Here is a 21,668-nt window from a genome sequence, read left to right on the forward strand (position 1 = left end):
TAAATTATATAAAGACAGCAGTTAAAAGAAAATAGAAACAATCCATTACTGCATTAAAATATTAATTAATAAACAACAACAAAAAACATATATACATGAATACATTCATACACATAGCTGACATATTATATTGTAATACAAATTATTTAACTTTTAATTATAATCTTTAAAAAGCTAAAAAGTGTGACTAAAAATATCAGAGAAGTTTGTCTCATTAAAAACTGGAAGAACAGCTTTGTTGAGTCGCTCTGATGGTTGATGTTTAATATAAACATATTCCTGCATATATGGATCATATCTGTAAACTCTTTATTCTGCTCTGAGTTCCTCACATCTCCCACTCTAAGAGCTGAAATGTGTGTTCTTCAGTTTCCTCTGCTCTAACACTGCTGACCTGGAGCTAATGAATCTTCCATGGGTTATAAAATACAGTAACACACATCCTTATAAAGAAACTGTAAAATGAGCTCGTGTGAGAGAGAGGGCGGTACCTTAAATAAAATCCTCAGAAATCTTTACTTTCTTTTTTCTCTTTCCTAGAAGCTCCTCAGTTTCACTGTCTGACTGGCCAGTAGTTTAGTCATAATCATGATATTCCTGCTCTACATCTACTATTAAAAATAATAAAATAATAACTGACTGCACATAACATTACAATACATATACTATTATGATTATATTATTAATATTTACCTGATTCATCTTCTGTTTTACAAGTTGAAAGGTGAACCCGTCTCTTTCAGGCTCTGACTTTTTATTTTTGATTAAATGCAGAAAACTGCCCCCTTCTAGACCATCTTACTCCCTTCTTTTCATGTTCAATCCATCGACTGGGGAGAAAACCCTCCATTTGAACACCATTTTCACCCCACACTGCTCTTATAAAAGCCATTATCTAAAAATATAAAACAGAATAAGTCTGAGTCACTCGTGACTTTACCAAACACATGCACTCAAAACATGTTTATAGATGTTTCATTAAACCATTAATACACAATTAGATTCCAACTGAACAGAAAGATTCCTATTATATCAAGATTAACACAAACTTTAACATAAATTTATCTGTTATAATTAAAGCAGTTCCTCAGCGTTGGCTAGCTGCACTCAAACATCACAATCCTACACTTGATCACAATTGTGGAGTTTTCAGCTGTTCTTACTGTCCAAACTAACTTTTTAAAACTCTTTTTTAATCTATAAAATGTAAAACCCGTAAAAGGAGCTCTGTTCTGATAGAAGTGAGTTTAGGACAGTGCTGGTTAGTCTGGTTATGTGGTTTTTCTCCACATTGCTCGTCACTCCTCTCTCTGCTCTGATAGGGGGCGCTGTTGGGCTCTTTCCTCGCGGCGCACGGACTCTTCTGTTATAGTACTCTGGGTCGGACAGTCAGTTCACCCAAACGCATAAGAAGAAGAACCGAACATGGAGGGGCGTCCTCCAACTTCAGCTTATTACTCCACCCAACTACCAGCACCCTGTCCTCCACAAAGTCCTCATTTACAAAGTGCAAATCACAGCATCACGCAGCAACGCTCAACAACCACTGTCTGATTAACAGACAAGATATAAAGTAGACCTTCTTTTTTACTGTGTTTTATTACTGTATAAAATTCATTGCTATGGAGGACCAAAAATGCCAAAATTAAAAATAAATTAATAAATAAAAACGTAAGTAATCACTTAATAAAAGTAATATGGTGATTAAAACGGTAAAGAATAATTATAATTAATATAAAAATAAATACATATACATAAAAATAAATATCTTAATAATTTGTTATAATGGGATTCTTTTTTAACATTGTTTAATTTTTCTTTTATTTAATTTATTTCTTTACATAACTATTTATTTCTGCATTCATTTATTTCCCAATTTATTTATTTCTGCATTCATTTATTTTTTTGTCAGTTTTGGTCCTCCACACATTGCTAGATCCAGGGGAAATACAAAAGTGATCTCCTTTGCATTGATATAATATTTGGCTTCTTTTGCTCATTTTCCACAGAGTTATCTAACGTAATGTAAACTAATGAAGGTTTACTGAGGCATGATGTCACATTTAGCACGAGGACAACATGGTGCTACACTTTTTTTAAAGGTCCCTTTAAAATAATGAATAATTATATTTTATTCAGCTTCCCTGACACTGTTAAACCTATAAGGAGTTTTTTTTTTGAATAGGACTCTATTGAATTGTGAATTGTTGTAACTACATGTAGTGTTTCATGTCCAGTTAAAGGGCTAGGGCAGGGGTATTTAATTAGAATTCAGTTTGGTCCAGTTAGAGAAAATGTCATCAGGCTATGGTCCGGACCGTCACCAATGTTAATTTATGTTTTAATTCAGTGTTTTATTCTGTTTACTGAAGAAGCCCATAGTAGTTCTGTCAGTGTTTTATCAACAACTGAAAGACAAAACAAATTACACATACTAGTATATTTCAACAATATTTATTGTTTTAAATAGGCCTGTCACAATAATTACATTATCAACCATCATAAAATAAATGGAAACACCCTCAATAATTTAACATATCGAGTCTAATAATGTGAATCTGTATGTTCACTTTGTTTCAAAATGCTATATTTATTCTATTTGATTTTATTTATATTAGATTTAGGCCAGCCTGTCATAATAATAATAACATGAACGATAAATCGTACAATATATGGAGAAATGTTTGCTGAACTTGACCAAAATATCAGCCTTTTTTTTTTTTAAACAGTAGTTTTATTTTATTTAATATTATTACTGTAACAGACTTTATTATGTTGTGGGTAAAACTGATGGGGGGAGTTGACAGGGTTGTTTTGGGAGTAAAGAGAGAGCGCGCCTGCGAGCTCGGGAGTTTTTTTCTTGCTGAGGAGTTCTGATCAGGTGGAGTAAAGTGGAATATTTTGCACTCTTGTCTCGGTAAAGCTTACTGCGCTGTAAAGCACGTAAACCATAAAGACAATAAACGTTCCGCCACTTTAAATGAACACGGTCAGAATTAAATCCTTCTCAGTAGTTTATCGGTCTGGGTCCGCACCCGGACCGCGGTCCACCTATTAGTGACCCCTGGGCTAGGGGAAGTCATTTTTAAACAGCATGGCTTCAGAGGACTGATCTTGGATAGTATATGGAGTATTTATGGCTGTATTTTTTATAACACAAAATATACATGTGGGGTAAGAAGAAAATTGTGTAAATTAGATTTACAGAACCATATTCTTTTAAAGAGTTTAAGCTCTCAGTCACTAAATACTATAAATATGGGAAATAACAACCAGAAAACTGAAGATAAATTATTAAGAAATATTCTGTTTTCTATTTGTCTGTATTATTTCACCACTGCCTGTATGATGATGTGGTGCACAGGCAAACTTCTGTAACACATTTATTATAAAAGAAGACGGCCAAAGCAAATTAACCAAGTATTAGCATGTCTGACTGACATTCTGTCCTTTCCTACCAACATCTTCTAGACACAGTTTAAGAGTTTGTGATAAAAAAGAGGTAAAAATTCTAGTTAAATTAACTATCTGTGTAAATTAACTACTTTCAACAATTGTAAAACAATCGTTAGTTATAGTATTTAATTTCACAGTAAAATATGCTACTGACAGTTTCTAAATCAAGCCTCAGACTATTAATACACAGGACTATAAGTTAAATATAGCTAACAAATGTACCTCAATATAGCTAACGGCTAATTTTCTCAACGCGCAAAAATCCAAGGTATGAAGAAACTGGAGCGGCAGAAGCTGCGTATTATACACTCTAACCTTGACATTACATAAAGAGCTAAATACACAACATACTGCTAATATTCACTACAGTGTTTTATTCCAGAATATTTATCTGGAGTTTGTAAGAAGTTATTAGTAACGTTAAATATTCTAAACGTGGGGAAAACATAAAAACAGCTCACTTCAGAAACTGTTTGGATAGTTAGCTAACCTACCTAGCTTAGCGTTTATTGGTACATACAGCTGAATTAAGAAACACATTATTACATTTTTACTGGGTTTTATTCAGCCGAGACAGAGCTATTTTAATCTAATTATCGTTAAAGTTAATGACGAGCCCCACCGACCCTCATCTTTACCGTGGAACAGGACTGGTCTAGCACTGGCGTTAGCGCGCTAGCTTCTGCTGTAGCATAACACATAGCTAGCTAGCAGGCTAATTATCTTTATTACAGAACAGAAAACATGATAATATTTATATTAAAAGACCCGCTGTACATGTACTGTATTAAACACTGCAAATATCTACTTAAAAATAGTGAAATATTATTCCTCACCTGGACCAGCGTCTGAATGTGGAGCTCTGGGGTGAGTTACCAATTCCAGAACCTTCTAAAGGGGCGGAACCCATTAGCCCCGCCCACGCCGCGTTTGATTGACAGGATCACAAATTTTCCATAACTTGAGGCCACCAATTTTTATTTCTGCCCCGCTGGAAAGAGAGGGATATTTATTATGCTGCTGATTTGTTGGACGAATCTGAACATTTACTCTCTTATGAAAATTTTATTAACAAATATATTTTTTTTTTCCTATAAAATATAAAGAGTTTATAGTTGTAGCTAAAGCTATTCCTAAAGGTTTATTAATGCTGATGGAATCTCATTTGTAATTTTACACCGTCTCCAAGTTTAAACCTTTGCTTTATTTGTTTTAATGGTTGAAACTTCAGAAGTAAGTGTTCTAATAAATACTGTATATTAGGGAAGTATTCTATAACAAAATAAAAATTATACCACGTGGGATATAAGATTGGAATTCTTGTTTTAAAAGATCTCTTGGAGAAAAGATTGGTCACTCTCTTTATATAAAGTTTCTATTTATTATAAAATCAGAGAAGTACATTTAAGAATCCTGTATAATATCAACCCATGTAATTATAGTCTTGCTCAATTTATAGATATAGATCAGAATCGTTCATTTCTTTCATTTTACTACAAACACCCAGAAAAACTAGAACATTATTTTTTTATGTTTTTATTCAGAATATTTTTTTAGAAAGCTCTAGCTAAATATTTTTTCTAATAAAGCGAATTACAGGATATATATAAAATGTAAAGATGTTTTTTTTTTGTTTTAACTGTAAGGTCTCTAATAGAATTTATTTTCTTTGTATCTAATGATCCTCTTTGAGGAACACTATCACACTATCTACACAAATAAAAAATTGGTAAAGGAAAACCCTTTTTTAATGTAATTCTTGTTGAATTTTATTTGTTTTTGGAGTCTCATAACTGCCTTAGCAACAAAATAGCTGTGTCCACTATAAAGTACATGAAGGAGTTAAATTTGCTGGTTGATGAATGAGATGTGTTGTCAGTATAAACTGTTTGTTTAGCTTATAAAAACTTTTTGGTTGTATGTTTTAATTGTCTTGGATGTCCTTGTTTGTATTGTGTTGTTTTGTGAAATTTAATAATATAAAAGAAATTAAGAAAGAGAGAATAAAGGCCTAAATAAATACTGTAGAATTAAAATTAGGACAAAATAAAAATCACATGGGTACATAAAAACAAACATAAATAAATAAATAAATAACTTGAGCACCACCATGAGGTGCAAGCTGTCCACTGTTTTTACTGTTACCAGGATGAGAATAAAACACCACAATTTCTCTGTACTCTGTACTGAATACACATTTAAATTTAAATTGTGTGTTAATTAATGAACTTTTAGTAAAATACATTTAAAAACGGTAAACGCCAAGTGAAATTTTAATCATGCAGATGCATAACAAATCATTTTTAAACTCAGTGGAGTCCTGATGATCTTCTCAGCAGTCTCTACAGAATCAAACCACCATCAGTTCCAGTACACACTGTACCACCAAACCATTATCCAGGGGGGGGGAACCTGCTTCTGATTCCTGGGATGAATCACGACTGAATCCGTAAAATATCACAAGGCCATTTTCTTTACCCAAACGGAAGTGAACGCTTATAGATCATGACCAGACATGCTGCCAATAATTTACTTTAATTTTTATTAATCATTATTTCATAAAACACCCTGCCAATACAAGTGAATATATGAAAATAAATAAATACATAAATTAATCACTGCAGACTGATTCCCAATAATTCACTTCCCACTGACAGGAACACCTAAACCCACCAGATGGAGCCAATGGACTATTTTTCATACAGTCCCTTACCAGCCCTACTACACCTTACAGACAGTTCAGTTCATACTGTGGAGGAGAAACAGATACCAGTCTTCACACCTCAATTAAACCATTTATAGGTTTTTATAATTAAACATAACAGAATAAACTCTGACCCAGAAAATAAAGACAGACATTGTTGGGTTTGATTAACCTCTATGGAGTCAATACATTTCATTTATATATTTGTTTATTTACATATTTTACAGGGACAATACAGATAAACACTGTTACACAAAATAAAAGTTATGTAATGTAAATAGGAATTCTAGCTTATGCTAATTTACAACCTGTTACTGGTTAAAGGTGCAAAAAAGGTAATAAAACACATTTTAAGGTTCTGTAAAAGTTAAAAGAATGAGTATGGATACAGTTTATGCAGCTTCTGAAGGTTTCAACACATTTCTAATTGATTTAAACAACATGATAAAAGTATAAGACAGTGCTGAACTGATCACTGTCGACTGGTTAACCCTCACTGCTCTGCCTGCTATACAGAATATAAAAGTGTACTATACTGTATGTGTAGATTCAGATCTCTCTAAACCAGATTCCACACCACATTTTAGCACAGCCAATGATTTAGAGCTCGGGGTATTTACCCAAGAGTCTGAAAATGCTGCTCTACCTCTCACTGACTTTCAGTAGGAATTAAGAATCTTCTGGAACCAAAATATCATCTGTGAAAATTTCAGTTTCTGACACACAAGACTCCCACTTTCCTACTAAACTCCACAATATAGAAATCAACAAGGTTCTATTTCCACTCTCATAAGAAGATTAGAGCTGTTCTGATAATGATCTGTTACTGTTTAGTTCAGCTATTCCAGCTGCTGAACAGCCGGATCTCACTTCAGCTCATATGAACATTTTGGAAGCTTATAAACTCCACAGAAGTGCTGAATGAAGAGCTGATGAAGAGCCCAGATTGTCCAATAAGAGCAGGTCAGGTTTTCAGAATCTGGAAATCAGAAAACAGAACAGAATGATCAGACATGAACACACACTCACAGTCAGCACTCACCTTATTAGATTGTGAAAACATCCACAAGCAACAGAAACTGTATAAAATCCTCTAAATCTAAAACTCTCATTCTCTGACTGACTGAAACTCACTGAGCACAGTTCCACACACAAGGTGATTCAGAACAGCTTCATCAAACAAACTACAGCTTAATCCTATAAAACCACACACTCACATACCAAACACTTCACACTCTACACTATATGAGTTATTTTTGGTCAAAACTACTAAATTAACAATGTATTTTATGTTTAACTATAAATTATACACTGAATATTGCACTGTTATTAATATTGCACTGATATCCTCTGTGTTATCTTCTGTCTTACAAATGTCTATTGTGTTCTTGTTGTATTGTACATATAGTGTCTCCCACTCATTTAGATTATATATCTATTTCTTTTTATTTCTATTTATATATTTTATTTCACCCCCACCACTACTGCACCTTGTTCTGTCTCATGTATGTCTGTGTCCCTGCTGTATTGTACACATAGTGTCTCCCTTTTTCTCTTCATTATCTATTTATCTGTACTCGCTGTAAAAAATTGGGAAGGAGAGTAACGTAATTTCAATTCTATGTATGTCCTGTACATATGCAGTTTTGACAAAAAAACTACTTAACTTGACTTAACACTCTTTCCTATACGATAAAGTAAGTGTCTGACTATATTAAAATGATATGGTTTGTTAATTAAGCTAAATGGTTAATATTGTGCTGCTTCTCTACACAGAGTCACAATAATGAGTCTTAGAGAGTAATATATTCTCACTGCACTGAGAAAAGGCTGTGAAGTTCATCCTGTGTTTAAAAGTTAAACAGGTTTGATTGAAGTTGATACAATAATTCCAGTGACTGTGAACCACAGTAACACACTCTGTTTCACACAGGTCTGTTTTCACCCTAAACGTCACTAAAATAACGGTCTGATCTGGTTTGTTCAAACAATGGTAGCTTAGCAACACTGCCCAACTATAAACTCAGTTATAACCCAAACATACTGTTTTTATTACATCAAGTCAAAATAACCATTAATTGATGCATTTCGGTAGAGTTCTACCAGTCCACTGTATACAATATTACCATAACAAGTTAACTTAAACCCAACTCTAAAACACTGTAGGTGACCATCGATCATGTGTGTGTGTGTGTGTGTGTGTGTGTGTGTGCGTGCGTGCGTGCGTGGGTGTGTTTCAGAGACAGTAATTCAGTAACTCACTCTAGTGTCTCCAGTTTAAAGTGAGGATCCTTCTGTAGATCAGAGAGCAGCTTCTTTCCTGACTCTCCTGGATTATTGTAGTACAGATACAGGTCTCTCAGGTGTGAGGGGTTTGGTTTCAGAGCTGAAGCTAAAGCAGCACAGCCTTCTTCTGTAATACTGCAGCTCCTCAGCCTGCAGAGAGAAGGAGTGAAAAGTACAACAGATGAGTGTACAGTTATATTCACACACTAGGAGTGTAAAGACCCCCCCCCATACACCGAACCCCCACTAGCTCCTAACAATATTGTAGGAGCAAGTATAAATAAGCTTAACTTTACTTGTGAAAGAATCAGACCTGTAAACGTATATTAACATGTCTTGCAGTCATTAACATCATATAGACAAACACAGGGTAAGTACTGGATTTTATTTACCCTGCATTCCAACCCTCTGCTATTGACCTGTAGATCTACATTAAACACTGCCAAAGAGAGCAGTGTAAATTCCACCCACAGAGAACACTGATAGTTCTACTGAGCACAAGAAGAGGCATGAATGTTCATCACTTGCTCACTCTGTTGATCAAAAATGATCATGAGCAGCTCGATATACTAATTTGTGGGATACTGTACATGATTTGTGGCTGTCAGGGAGACACTATCAATATACAGGAGAATCCTGAGACTCACAGGATCTGTAAAATCTCTGAGTTAAAGATGAATAAATAAATCACTCTGTTACTTTGTGTAGAAGAAACTTCTCTCCTATAGTGTTACAGAAACTACTACAGCTTCACTCCTGAATTCTGCAGTTCATTATTACTCAGGTTCAGTTCTCTCAGAGTTGCAGAGTTTTATAGAGTCAAATTGGGGTCTTTAATGCTGAAGAGAAAAATAAAACAAAAACAAAAAAAATGTCCACAAGTTGCAAAAATAATCTGATAGTTCAAGCGAAGAAAAGAACATAAGTTACCTTTTATCACTTATAATATTTTTTATGATAAATCTTTTGCAACAACACTTCCATTTTTCTTTTTGCAATACTTTCTCTCCTTTGCGTTCCTCTGTTTTGTTTGTGAGACTATTTTGACCCCTTTTTGATGTGGGCGTGTGGGGAGAGGAGAGGGGCGTGGCCAAAATGGAAAGGCAGGTTATGGAGGATTAACATCATCAGCTGGAGCCTCACCCGCTATATGTAATGCTGGAGGCCGGCCAGTTCATCCGGCCGTTCTGACCGAGCTAACCAGACACCTGTGCTAATTAGTTTTGCAGGTGTGTCCAATTAAAGGCAAGACTACTTAAGAAGCCAAAATGGGAAAGAAAAAGGATGTGTCGGCTGCTGAGAAGCAACAAATTGTTGAGTGTTTAGGTCAAGGCATGACTACAATCAACATTGCCAAGACACTTCATCGTGATCATCGCACAATCAAGAAGTATGTAGCTGATTCAGAGCACACGTGTGCATGGTGATAAGGGAAAATTGAGGACTCTTTCCAACAGGCAATTACGTCTGGTTAGAAGAGCAGCTGCAAAAATGCCTTGTCATACCAGCAGACAAGTTTTTGAAGCTGCTGGTGCCTCCACCGTCCCCCAAACAACAAGATGCAGGGTTCTTCAGAGGTTTGCAGCTGTGCGTAAGCCATCCTGTCGACCTCCTCTATCCACTGCACACAAGCAGAAATGGCTCCAGTGGGCCAAACAATACATGAAGACTGACTTCAAAACTGTTTTGAAGTGAGTGCCGTGCAACACTCGATGGTCCAGATGGATGGAGTGATGGATGGCTGGTTGATGGACACCCCATGCAAACAAGGCTAAGGTGCCAACAAGGAGGAGGTGGAGTAATGTTTTGGGCTGGAATCATGGGGAGAGAGATTGTCGGCCCCTTTAGAATCCCTGAAGGGGTAAAGATGACCTCCATAATGTATGTGGAGTTTCTCAAACAGCACTTCCTGCCATGGTTCAAGAAGAACTGTGCATTCCACAGCAAGATCATTTTCATGCATGATAATGCATCGTCTCATGCTGGAAAGAACACATCTGCATCTCTGGCTGCTATTGGCATAAAAGGGGACAAACTTATGATGTGGCCCCATGCTACCCTGAACTCAACCCCATTGAGAACCTCTGGAGCATCATCAAAAGGAGTGTCTGTGATGGCGGAGGCAGTTCACATCCAAGCAACAGCTCTGGGAGGGTATTCTGTGCTCATGAAAAACAACTGAAGCAGATACCATCCAAAACCTGACAAATTCAATGGACGAGAGAGTTCAGAAGATCCTTTCGAACAAGGGGTCCTATGTGCAAATATAACATCACCTAGAATAAAATTTTGACTGGAAAACCTGAATTTTGAGTGCATTTTGAGTGTTTTATTTTTTTTTTAAATATACTGTTATTATTGTCAGTTTGTTCAAAAACCTTTCAATTGTACTATAATAGTTGATGACTGGAAAATTACAATGACTGCAATTCATTTAGGTAATTTTGGAAAATCTGAGGAAATATTATTTGCATATTTTTTTGGAACACAGTGTATGCACCAGAATATAAATAATATCTGTTCCTGTTTACCCCACACATATGAACACATAGCAGCACAAACCCAACTTTTACATCATTATTAACAGAATACAAAATAAAATAACATTCTGTTCCTGTAAATTAGTGGCTCACTCACCTTCACAGCGTAAACACGTATTTAAAAATGTACTGTAAAAATAAAAAGGTTTCTATCTAACCACAGCACAAAGATGGTACTGGTGCATGTTTACAACGACGGTCTGTACTGTTACACACCTTAAAACATGTTTGCAGGAAGAACGGGACAAAATGACAGAAACACTTCTTCGCTTGGTGTCAAAATATTTTAAACATCAGAGGAGATGTGATAACGACCCCATACACAATTATTTACTAACTCACTAACGCACACACACTCACATTCACTCGCTCACTAATTAACTCACTTACTCTTTCTGAAGATTAGCAGGCAGTATCAGTGTGTTTGTTTAGAGAAATCACCACACAGTCAGTCTGATGAAAATGTAAAGTTCAGAGTGACTTTTCTCTATGAGCAGTTTCTGCATTTCTAATACTGTGTGTGAGTGTGATTGTGGAGGTTTTCAGCATATTCTATAGAGAGTTGATGAAGCAATGGTTCAGCGATGGCTCGGGGGAACACTGTGCAGAGGACTGATGATCATTCTACACACCACCTCCACACACTGGTACAGACTGTGGGTAGTGGTTCTGATCACTACCCAGAATGGTGTGAGTATACACAGCTTATTTTACTGAGAGGTGTGTAACTATAAGGAAATAAGAAACATTGAGCTGCTTTTTAATGGATGATTTTTACTCAGATTGCTGCGTAATAGTTAAAAGCAGGGGCGGATCAACTGGGGTGGTATAGAGTGGCAGCTGCCACCCTAAAAGGAAGTGTTGCCACCCCTGCTGCCACCCCAGTTGGCAGCAACAAATTAACTCCCTTTCCACACGCCCCCTAGTGGCCATTCCAACGGGGGAAATTGACTTGGTGGACATTTTGAATAACTGTACACAAATAAATATATATAGCTTTTGCAGTGAAATCACTCTGATATGATGGGGGACACTTGTGGCTGTGTGTGTGTGCCTGTGGTGTGTGTGTGCAGTGGTGTGTGTGAGTGTCTGTGTGTGCAGTGGTGTGTGTTAGTGTGAGTGTGTGTTTGTGTGTGTGAGAGTGTAATCAGTGAGAGGGACCCTTAAAATAGGTGGAAATTGTATTTTATGGCCACTGTGAAAAGGGGTAAGAAGAAAAGTAATTATGGCCAATTTTGAATCAGAGCAGAGATGTTCTGTTTGTTGTATTTTGATGACCTTACCACAGTGTCTCCAGTTTACAGAGTGGATTCTTCAGTGCAGCAGAGAGCAGCTTCACTCCTGAATCCTGCAGTTCATTAATACTCAGGTCCAGGTCTCTCAGAGTTGAGGAGTTTGAGCTGAGAGCTGAGGCCAGATCTGCACAGCTTTTCTCTGATAGGTTACACCCAGCCAGCCTGAGAGAGAAATGATAATCCATTAGAAATACTGACACATAAACACACACACCCCTTAGGAACAGATATATAAGTTTATATAAATTATCATGTTTATGTAACATAGATCTAGTAAATATAACTATTGTGTAGAACAGGTTATGTAGAAATTTTAAAAAGAAAGATTATTCAATTAATTAAAGTAGAGTACCGTGATTATTTTTATGTAAAATCTAGATTTGTATATCTTTTATTGTAACTAATGAAACTGTAATTAAACTAATGAAAAAGTCCTACTGACTGACTGCTGTGGTCCCACTTGTGTCAAAACTCTACCTTGTGGTGCAACACTGACAAAAAAAAACATAATATTTTATTGGATCAGGATGTTTTGATCTATAAGTACAAATAATTAGATGCAGCTTTACTAATGGAATATCTGTCCTCCATTTTGATATTCCTTTATACTGGAAAATCAAAAGTATTCATCTGCTGCTAGTTTTAATAGTTTACTATTGTGTGTGTGTGTAGTGGTGTGTGTGCGCAGTGGTGTGTGTGTGTATGTGTGTGTGTGTGTGTGTGTGTGTGAAGGTGAGATGCTCTGTTTGCTGTATTTAGATTATCTTACTCCAGTTTCTCCAGTTTACAGTGTGGATTCTTCAGTACAGCAGAGAGCAGCTTCACTCCTGAATCCTGCAGATTATTATAACCCAGGTTCAGTTCTCTCAGAGTTGAGTTTGAGCTGAGAGCTGAGGCCAGATCTGCACAGCTTTTCTCTGATAGATTACACTCCTGCAGCCTGAGAGAGAAATGAAAATCCATTAGAAACACTGACATATAAACACACACACACCCCTTAGGAAGGAGGTGTAGTAGTATATATTAGAGATAATTATGCTTTATTCCATAACAGATATACAATCATTTTAATTAAAATACATCTAGTTAATATATCTATTGTGTAGAGCAGTTAATGTAAAAATATTATACTATTATTCAGTGAATTAAAATGAGTGAAACTGAAGATGTTTTACATATTTAAGAAATGTTTAATATGTTTCCCTTCCTTTACTATAAACAAAAAATTAGAATAAGATTATTTAGTATTGTTAAGTAAGAAATCTATATTTATGTGCACATGGGCAGGGGTAGTTTTATTAGTTTAGGTTTTTAATGATTCTGTTGAACCACACTTCAAAAGCAATGTCTGATTTTTTTGACCCACCACCACACCGCCTCTTCAGAGGACTATTAATACTTTATTGTTTATTCATTAATTTGTTTCATTTATATATACATATTTACATTTAATATAGTTGGGTGGTTCAGGGTTGGAGAGAGTGAGATGCAGAAGGTGGTACAGGGGGAGAAAACAAACAAACAAACAAACAGACAAAAACAGAAATAAATAAATAGAAAGAAAAAAAAGAAAAGAGAAAAAAATAAGAAAGAAAGAGACATACATATATATATATATATATATATATATATATATATATATATATATACACCAAAACATAGCTAAACCGAAAACAGAATCATAAACTTATGTGCGATTTTAACTAATGATTTTGCTAAGGTTTATCTTGTGTTGTATTTTTGTGATTTACTGTAATGTTTGAATTAGATGTGTCCAAATTGGGTCTGAATCAGTGTTTTTGGTGGGTTCTGAGTGTCTAGAGAGAGATGGTCTGTTAGTAGATTTTTCCAGTGATTGATGTGAATGTTATTTTTTGTTTTCCAGTTTATGAGGATGATTTTCTTGGCGATGACTCGCGACATTAGGATTATTCTATTGTTTTGTGGTGTTGTGTTAGTGGTTGTTGTGTCTCCTAGTAGGCAGAGTGATGGTGTTGATGGTGAACTGGTTAACAGGTGTGCAGTGCCACATAGAGTGGATATAATTATCAACTGTGTTTTGATTACAGTGTGTACAAATTGGTGAGTTTGTGAATCCCATTTTATACATTTTGTGTGTGGTGTAGTGAACTCTGTGAATAACTTTATACTGGATGAGTTGTAAATTAGTGTTTCTGATCATGTTGTGATTATTATTACACACCTGGACCCAGAAATCAGCATTAGAAGTTAATGATAAATCTTCTTCCCATTGTTTGCACTGTAAGCTAATAGTAAGATTCAATTGAGATATTATTTTATATATTTTGGATAATATTTTATTTGTTTTATTAATGCTAAGAAATTCTGAAATTGGTGTAGGCAGGTCTAATGTGATTGGGTTGATGAACAGATGACTGATCTTAACTGCTGGTATTGTAAAAATTGAGTTCTCCCAATGCCGTATTTCTGGGTTAATTGTGGTAGTGACATTAAGGTGGTATTGTGTTACATGTGTTTGAAGTGTGTGATCCTCTTTTCGATTCAAGGTGGGTAGTTTAGTGTTTTTTATCGATGATAAAGTCCGGGTTGTTCCAGATGGGTGAATGACTGGTTGGTGTGAGTACAGAGTTTGTTATCTTGTGAAAATAATGGTGGAAGTTTGGTGCCTCTAGGCCGCCATGCGATTTTGAGTTCTGTAACGTGGTGAGTTTGATTCTGGGTGGTTTATTTTTCCAGTAATATTCAGTTATTGTGGTATTTAGAGTTTGAAACCAGGTGGGTGGGGGCTGAATGGGAATCATTTAAAATAAATTATTGATTTTTAATAATTCTGTCATTTTAATTGTAGCAATTCTGCCAGCAAGTGAAAGGGGAAGTGTTGTCCAAAGGCGGAGATCATCACTTATTGATTTAGTTAATGAGTTTAAATTGAGTTTAAACAACTCTGACAGCTGTGGGGAGACCCTCACACCCAGATATGTGAATTAGTGCACATGGGGATGAGTAGTGTTTTTAGTTTTACATCAGGTTTATTTATGTTTATTGGGAGAACTGCAGATTTGGACCAATTGATTGAATACTCTGATATTTTTGAATAAATTTTGTTCGTTTGGATAGTATTTTTTATTGAAATAACTGTTTTTTTGTTGAAATAGTAAGATATCATCTGCATATAGACTGATTTTATGTTCCATGTTGGGTGTTTGGGTTTCTTTAATGTTTGTGTTTTGACATATCGCTGCTGCTAGTGGTTCTATGAAGATAGAGTATAGATAAGGAGAGAGTGAGCATCCTTGTCTAGTCCCCCGGTGTAGTGTGAAAGGTTGTGATATTACTCCATTGGTGTTGACTGTGGTCTTAGGTGCAGTGTATAAAATCTGTATCCAATTAATAAATGATTCTCCAAACCCGAGTTTGTGCAGTGTGGTGAATAAGAGTTTCCAGTTCACTCTATCAAAGGCTTTCTCTGCATCCAGGGTAACAACTGCTGTTGGTATGTTCTGGTGAGAGGTGTAATCTATTATGTTCACTAATCTGCACATATTGGTGGATGAATGTCGACCCTTGAGAAATCCAGTTTGATCAGGATGTATTAAATTATGGATTATTGTTTCTATTCTGTTGGCTAGAGCCTTGCTGATTATTTTTGCGTCTGTATTTATTAATGATAATGGTCTGTAGCTGGATGGTAGGGTAGGGTCTTTGTTTGGTTTAAGGTGAAGGGAGATGATTAATCAGTATTCATGTTTGTTGGTAGTTTTGCATTTTGTTTAATTTCTGATATAATTCTGTAAAACAGTTGAGATAGGGATGACCATAAGTGTTTATAAAACTCAGCAGGGAATCCGTCAGGTCCTGGTGCTTTATTGTTAGGAATGTGTTTTAGGGCTTTGTAGAATTCTTCTGGAGATAATGATATTTCAAGTGTATGTTTCTGGTTTTGGGGTAATTTAAGCAGTTTGATGTGGTCCAGGAAGTTACTGATTTAATCTAAGTTAATTTCATTGCCTGATGAATAAACATTTTTTTTTTATCTTTAAGGTGTTGTTAATTTCATCAGGTGTCTGTACTATTTTCCCTGCTGAGTTTTTATGGTTGGAATAATTGTTTTTTCTTTATTACACTTTATGTGATTTGCTAAACATTTTCCACATTTATTTGAGTATTCAGTGTTTTCATGTCTCAATCTTTGTAATAGGAATTTGGTTTTCTTGTTTTTCAATTAGTTTAGATCATATCTAAGTTTTCCTAAGTTTCTTTCTGCTTTAATTCTGATGGGTTGCTTATGATATTTTATCTAATTCTTTAATTTTTAGTTCTAACTTTACTTCATGTTCTGTTTCTTTCTTCTTTTTAAATGTAGCATATGATATTATTTTTCCTCTTAGAACCACTTTACCAGTCTCCCATAAAAGTGTTGATGATATGTCTGGAGAATCATTTATTTCTAGCTGTTGAATTCTTGATCATTAAGTAGTGATGTGTTAAAGCACCATCTAAAGGTCTGTTTATGTTGTTGGTTAGAATTACATATCATTGAGACAGGAGCATGGTCACTTATTGTGATAGAGTGAATTTATATATGTACAATGTTTAACAAAATTGAATTAATAATTAGTAAATAATCAATGCGTGGATATGATTTATGTACTGCTGAGTAAAATGTGAATTCTTTGGTTGTTGGATGATTTTGTTGCCACCCATCACCAAGACCAAATCCTGCATGTACTGTTTTATTATTTCAGTGGAATTCCAGTTGCGTGGGTTCTGAGTATTAGCTGATCGAGCTTAAGACAAATCTATATAACTGTATATAATTATATAACTTTCTTTATTGCTAAATTGGTTACCGGATAATTTTTGAGAGACTAATTTCAGCAATTTTTCATTAATTTATCTGAAGCTCACACTCATACACAGAGATGCATGTACTTTTCATAGATCTGAAAGGAGAACATGTTTACACAGAGAACATGCTGTACTGACATGATTCTAACAGCCTACAGAAATATATCAGACTTTTATTTTTACTTTTCCACACTGCTCCTGTTCTGCCTTTTGTTCTGCTGCCTCCCTGTATTAAGAACTCTGGAGCTTTGTTAGTTTGTTTTGAGATGGAAAAAATAGAAACACCACCTTCAACTTGGAGTGATGGTGGTGGTGAAGGTGAGGAAGGAGACTCCTGGCCCTACTTAGAGTCCATGTTTTATTTGTTGGAGTGGGAAAGAGAAGGGAGTGATGCTTTAAAGGTGGAAGGACATAGTTGATCTGTTGTTGTTTATAAAGAGCACAGTGTTTTAAGCTGCTCTTATCTCTTGGTCTTTAACACCTTAATTTGATTTTTACAATACTGATAAACCAACTAGTGACCTTTAATGCTGAATTGGTTAAACGGCTTGCTGTTTTGTTCTTTTGGGTAAGTTTGTTTACAGAGTTAATTTAAAGCTTCATGTAAATGTACTCTATCCTGTACATTCCTGTTCTTGTGCTGTTGCTACAGCTATATGAATTGAGAGAGTCATTTAACCTAAACATTTCAAATAATATAAACAATATGATATTTAAACTTTTGACTTATTTCTGTAATAACTACACAACACAATACTTGTACTTTTACTTTTAGTACTTTAGTAGACAATTAAAATAAACTATTTGCATTACTTACGTACAAAATAGAAGACGTTAGTACTTCTACTTAAGTGTGATGCTTAAAGAAAAGTTCAACTTCTACTGAAGTCACTTTTTTGACAGAGTACTTGTACTTTTACTCAAAGAATGAGTCCAACCACAACACACCAACAAGATGTTAATTTCATCTTTAGTGAAGTGTTGTTTTCTCTTACTTCCAGTGTTGGCCATTATTTCTTATCTAAGCAAGGACGTGATATTTCTATCCCAAACTATGTATGTATAGGCTGTAGGTTGGAGTGATTGACTGAGCGATTTGGTTGATGGACCAAATCATTTTAATTTTTTTTTAAATAAATGTACACATTTTAGAAGTATTTTTTATACGTTTTTTTCATTAATAATTTTTTTGTTTATACTGTACATATAGTCATGTCTGTGTTTACGAATATTATATAATGCCTAAATATTGTTATTTAAATTTCAGAGTATGTATGTAAAATGATATTGATTCCAACACTTTTCTGATTTTTTAAGGGATATAACTGAATTATTTATATATACTTGGCAGAACTGAAACAATGTTTGTGATTTAATTGATGTTTCAGAGGTGGAATCAACAAAGACAGTCTTTGAACTTGTTTGAAAAGTTTTGGTTTGCAAAGCTCTTTGGGAAATACTCATAGAACTGACTTGTTCTTCTCTCAGGTTCTGCACTAGTTCATCTCAGTGGTCATGTCACGCCTTGACTACTGCAATGCCATACTAACTGGCCTCTCGGCCTGTGTAGTTAAACCACTACAGATGATTCAGAACGCAGCAGCACGTCTGGTCTTCAACCAGCCAAAACGGGCACACGTCACCCCGCTGCTCATTGAGCTCCATTGGCTACCGGTTGCTGCTCGCATCAAATTCAAAGCGCTTACAATCGCCAACAAGGTGATGACAGAACAGCTCCTTCCTACCTGCACTCACTCCTGAAGGCTTACACTACCTCCCGGCCGCTGCGCTCCTCCAATGAACGTCGCCTCGCTTTGCCAAACACTCACACAAAGCAATCCAGACTGTTCTCATACAGAGTTCCCCAATGGTGGAACAAACTACCTTCCACTACCAGATCAGGAGAATCTCTCACTATCTTTAAGAAACTCCTGAAGACAGAGCTCTTCAAAGAGCACTTACTCTCCTAACACCTCTAACTAACTACCTTCTACTACCAGATCAGGAGAATCTCTCACTATCTTTAAGAAACTCCTGAAGACAGAGCTCTTCAAAGAGCACTTACTCTCCTAACACCTCTAACTAACTACCTTCTACTACCAGATCAGGAGAATTTCTCACTATCTTTAATAAACTCCTGAAGACAGAGCTCTTCAAAGAGCTCTTACTCTCCTAACACCTCTAACTAACTACCTTCCACTACCAGATCAGGAGAATCTCTCACTATCTTTAATAAACTCCTGACGACTGAGCTCTTCAAAGAGCACTTACTCTCCTAACACCTCTAACTAACTACCTTCCACTACCAGATCAGGAGAATCTCTCACTATCTTTAATAAACTCCTGACGACTGAGCTCTTCAAAAAGCACTTACTCTCCTAACACCTCTAACTAACTACCTTCTACTACCAGATCAGGAGAATCTCTCACTATCTTTAATAAACTCCTGAAGACAGAGCTTTTCAAAGAGCACTTACTCTCCTAACACCTCTAACTAACTACCTTCTACTACCAGATCAGGAGAATCTCTCACTATCTTTAATAAACTCCTGACGACTGAGCTCTTCAAAAAGCACTTACTCTCCTAACACCTCTAACTAACTACCTTCCACTACCAGATCAGGAGAATCTCTCACTATCTTTAATAAACTCCTGACGACTGAGCTCTTCAAAAAGCACTTACTCTCCTAACACCTCTAACTAACTACCTTCTACTACCAGATCAGGAGAATCTCTCGCTATCTTTAATAAACTCCTGAAGACATAGCTCTACAAAGAGCACTTACTCTCCTAACACCTCTAACTAACTACCTTCTACTACCAGATCAGGAGAATCTCTCACTATCTTTAATAAACTCCTGAAGACAGAGCTCTTCAAAGAGCTCTTACTCTCCTAACACCTCTAACTAACTACCTTCTACTACCAGATCAGGAGAATCTCTCACTATCTTTAATAAACTCCTGACGACTGAGCTCTTCAAAGAGCACTTACTCTCCTAACACCTCTAACTAACTACCTTCCACTACCAGATCAGGAGAATCTCTCACTATCTTTAATAAACTCCTGACGACTGAGCTCTTCAAAAAGCACTTACTCTCCTAACACCTCTAACTAACTACCTTCTACTACCAGATCAGGAGAATCTCTCACTATCTTTAATAAACTCCTGAAGACAGAGCTTTTCAAAGAGCACTTACTCTCCTAACACCTCTAACTAACTACCTTCTACTACCAGATCAGGAGAATCTCTCACTATCTTTAATAAACTCCTGACGACTGAGCTCTTCAAAAAGCACTTACTCTCCTAACACCTCTAACTAACTACCTTCTACTACCAGATCAGGAGAATCTCTCGCTATCTTTAATAAACTCCTGAAGACAGAGCTCTTCAAAGAGCACTTACTCTCCTAACACCTCTAACTAACTACCTTCTACTACCAGATCAGGAGAATCTCTCACTATCTTTAATAAACTCCTGAAGACAGAGCTCTTCAAAGAGCACTTACTCTCCTAACACCTCTAACTAACTACCTTCCACTACCAGATCAGGAGAATCTCTCACTATCTTTAATAAACTCCTGAAGACTGAGCTCTTCAAAGAGCACTTACTCTCCTAACACTTCTAACTAACTACCTTCTACTACCAGATCAGGAGAATCTCTCACTATCTTTAATAAACTCCCGAAGACAGAGCTCTTCAAAGAGCTCTTACTCTCCTAACACCTCTAACTAACTACCTTCTACTACCAGATCAGGAGAATCTCTCACTATCTTTAATAAACTCCTGAAGACTGAGCTCTTCAAAGAGCACTTACTCTCCTAACACCTCTAACTAACTACCTTCTACTACCAGATCAGGAGAATCTCTCGCTATCTTTAATAAACTCCCGAAGACAGAGCTCTTCAAAGAGCACTTACTCTCCTAACACCTCTACACTGTAAAAAGTGAAGCATGGAGCTGTTCATTCAAGCTAATAAATATGATTGAACACATAGTACAATTATTGACTTTATTGTGAAACTCAACCTTTTTGAATTTTGATGTGTCGATTTTGATTCAGACTAAATTAATTACAATTCTGAAGGAAATAAACCAAATGTTTTGGTTCCACTGAAATCATACTCGAAGAAAAGAGATAAGGATGTAATATTTTTAATTTGAATCAAACATGCGCATGCGCACTGTGGAGCACGGGAGAAGTTGTAGAGAAGTGCTTCAGAGCACTGAGGGAGAGAGGGAGAAAGTGCCTGAACGCGCTCGCGAGAGGAGAGAATGAGAGAGGGAGAAAGTGCCTGAACGCGCTCGCGAGAGAGAGAATGAGAGAGGGAGAAAGTGCCTGAACGCGCTCGCGAGAGAGAGAATGAGAGAGGGAGAAAGTGCCTGAACGCGCTCGCGAGAGAGAGAATGAGAGAGGGAGAAAGTGCCTGAACGCGCTCGCGAGAGAGAGAATGAGAGAGGGAGAAAGTGCCTGAACGCGCTCGCGAGAGAGAGAATGAGAGAGGGAGAAAGTGCCTGAACGCGCTCGCGAGATAGCAACGCATGCTTATGGTATTGT

General features: G+C 36.2%; 1 protein-coding gene across 1 annotated transcript in view; it reads right to left on the reverse strand.

Annotated features, from left to right (window-relative positions):
• LOC111188312 (NACHT, LRR and PYD domains-containing protein 12-like) overlaps positions 1-21,668 on the reverse strand; it is a 1,256,108-nt gene that overhangs the window by 394,982 nt on the left and 839,458 nt on the right. The window lies entirely within an intron of this gene.

Source organism: Astyanax mexicanus, unplaced genomic scaffold, assembly GCF_023375975.1.
Source record: "Astyanax mexicanus isolate ESR-SI-001 unplaced genomic scaffold, AstMex3_surface scaffold_32, whole genome shotgun sequence".
NCBI lineage: Eukaryota > Metazoa > Chordata > Actinopteri > Characiformes > Acestrorhamphidae > Astyanax > Astyanax mexicanus.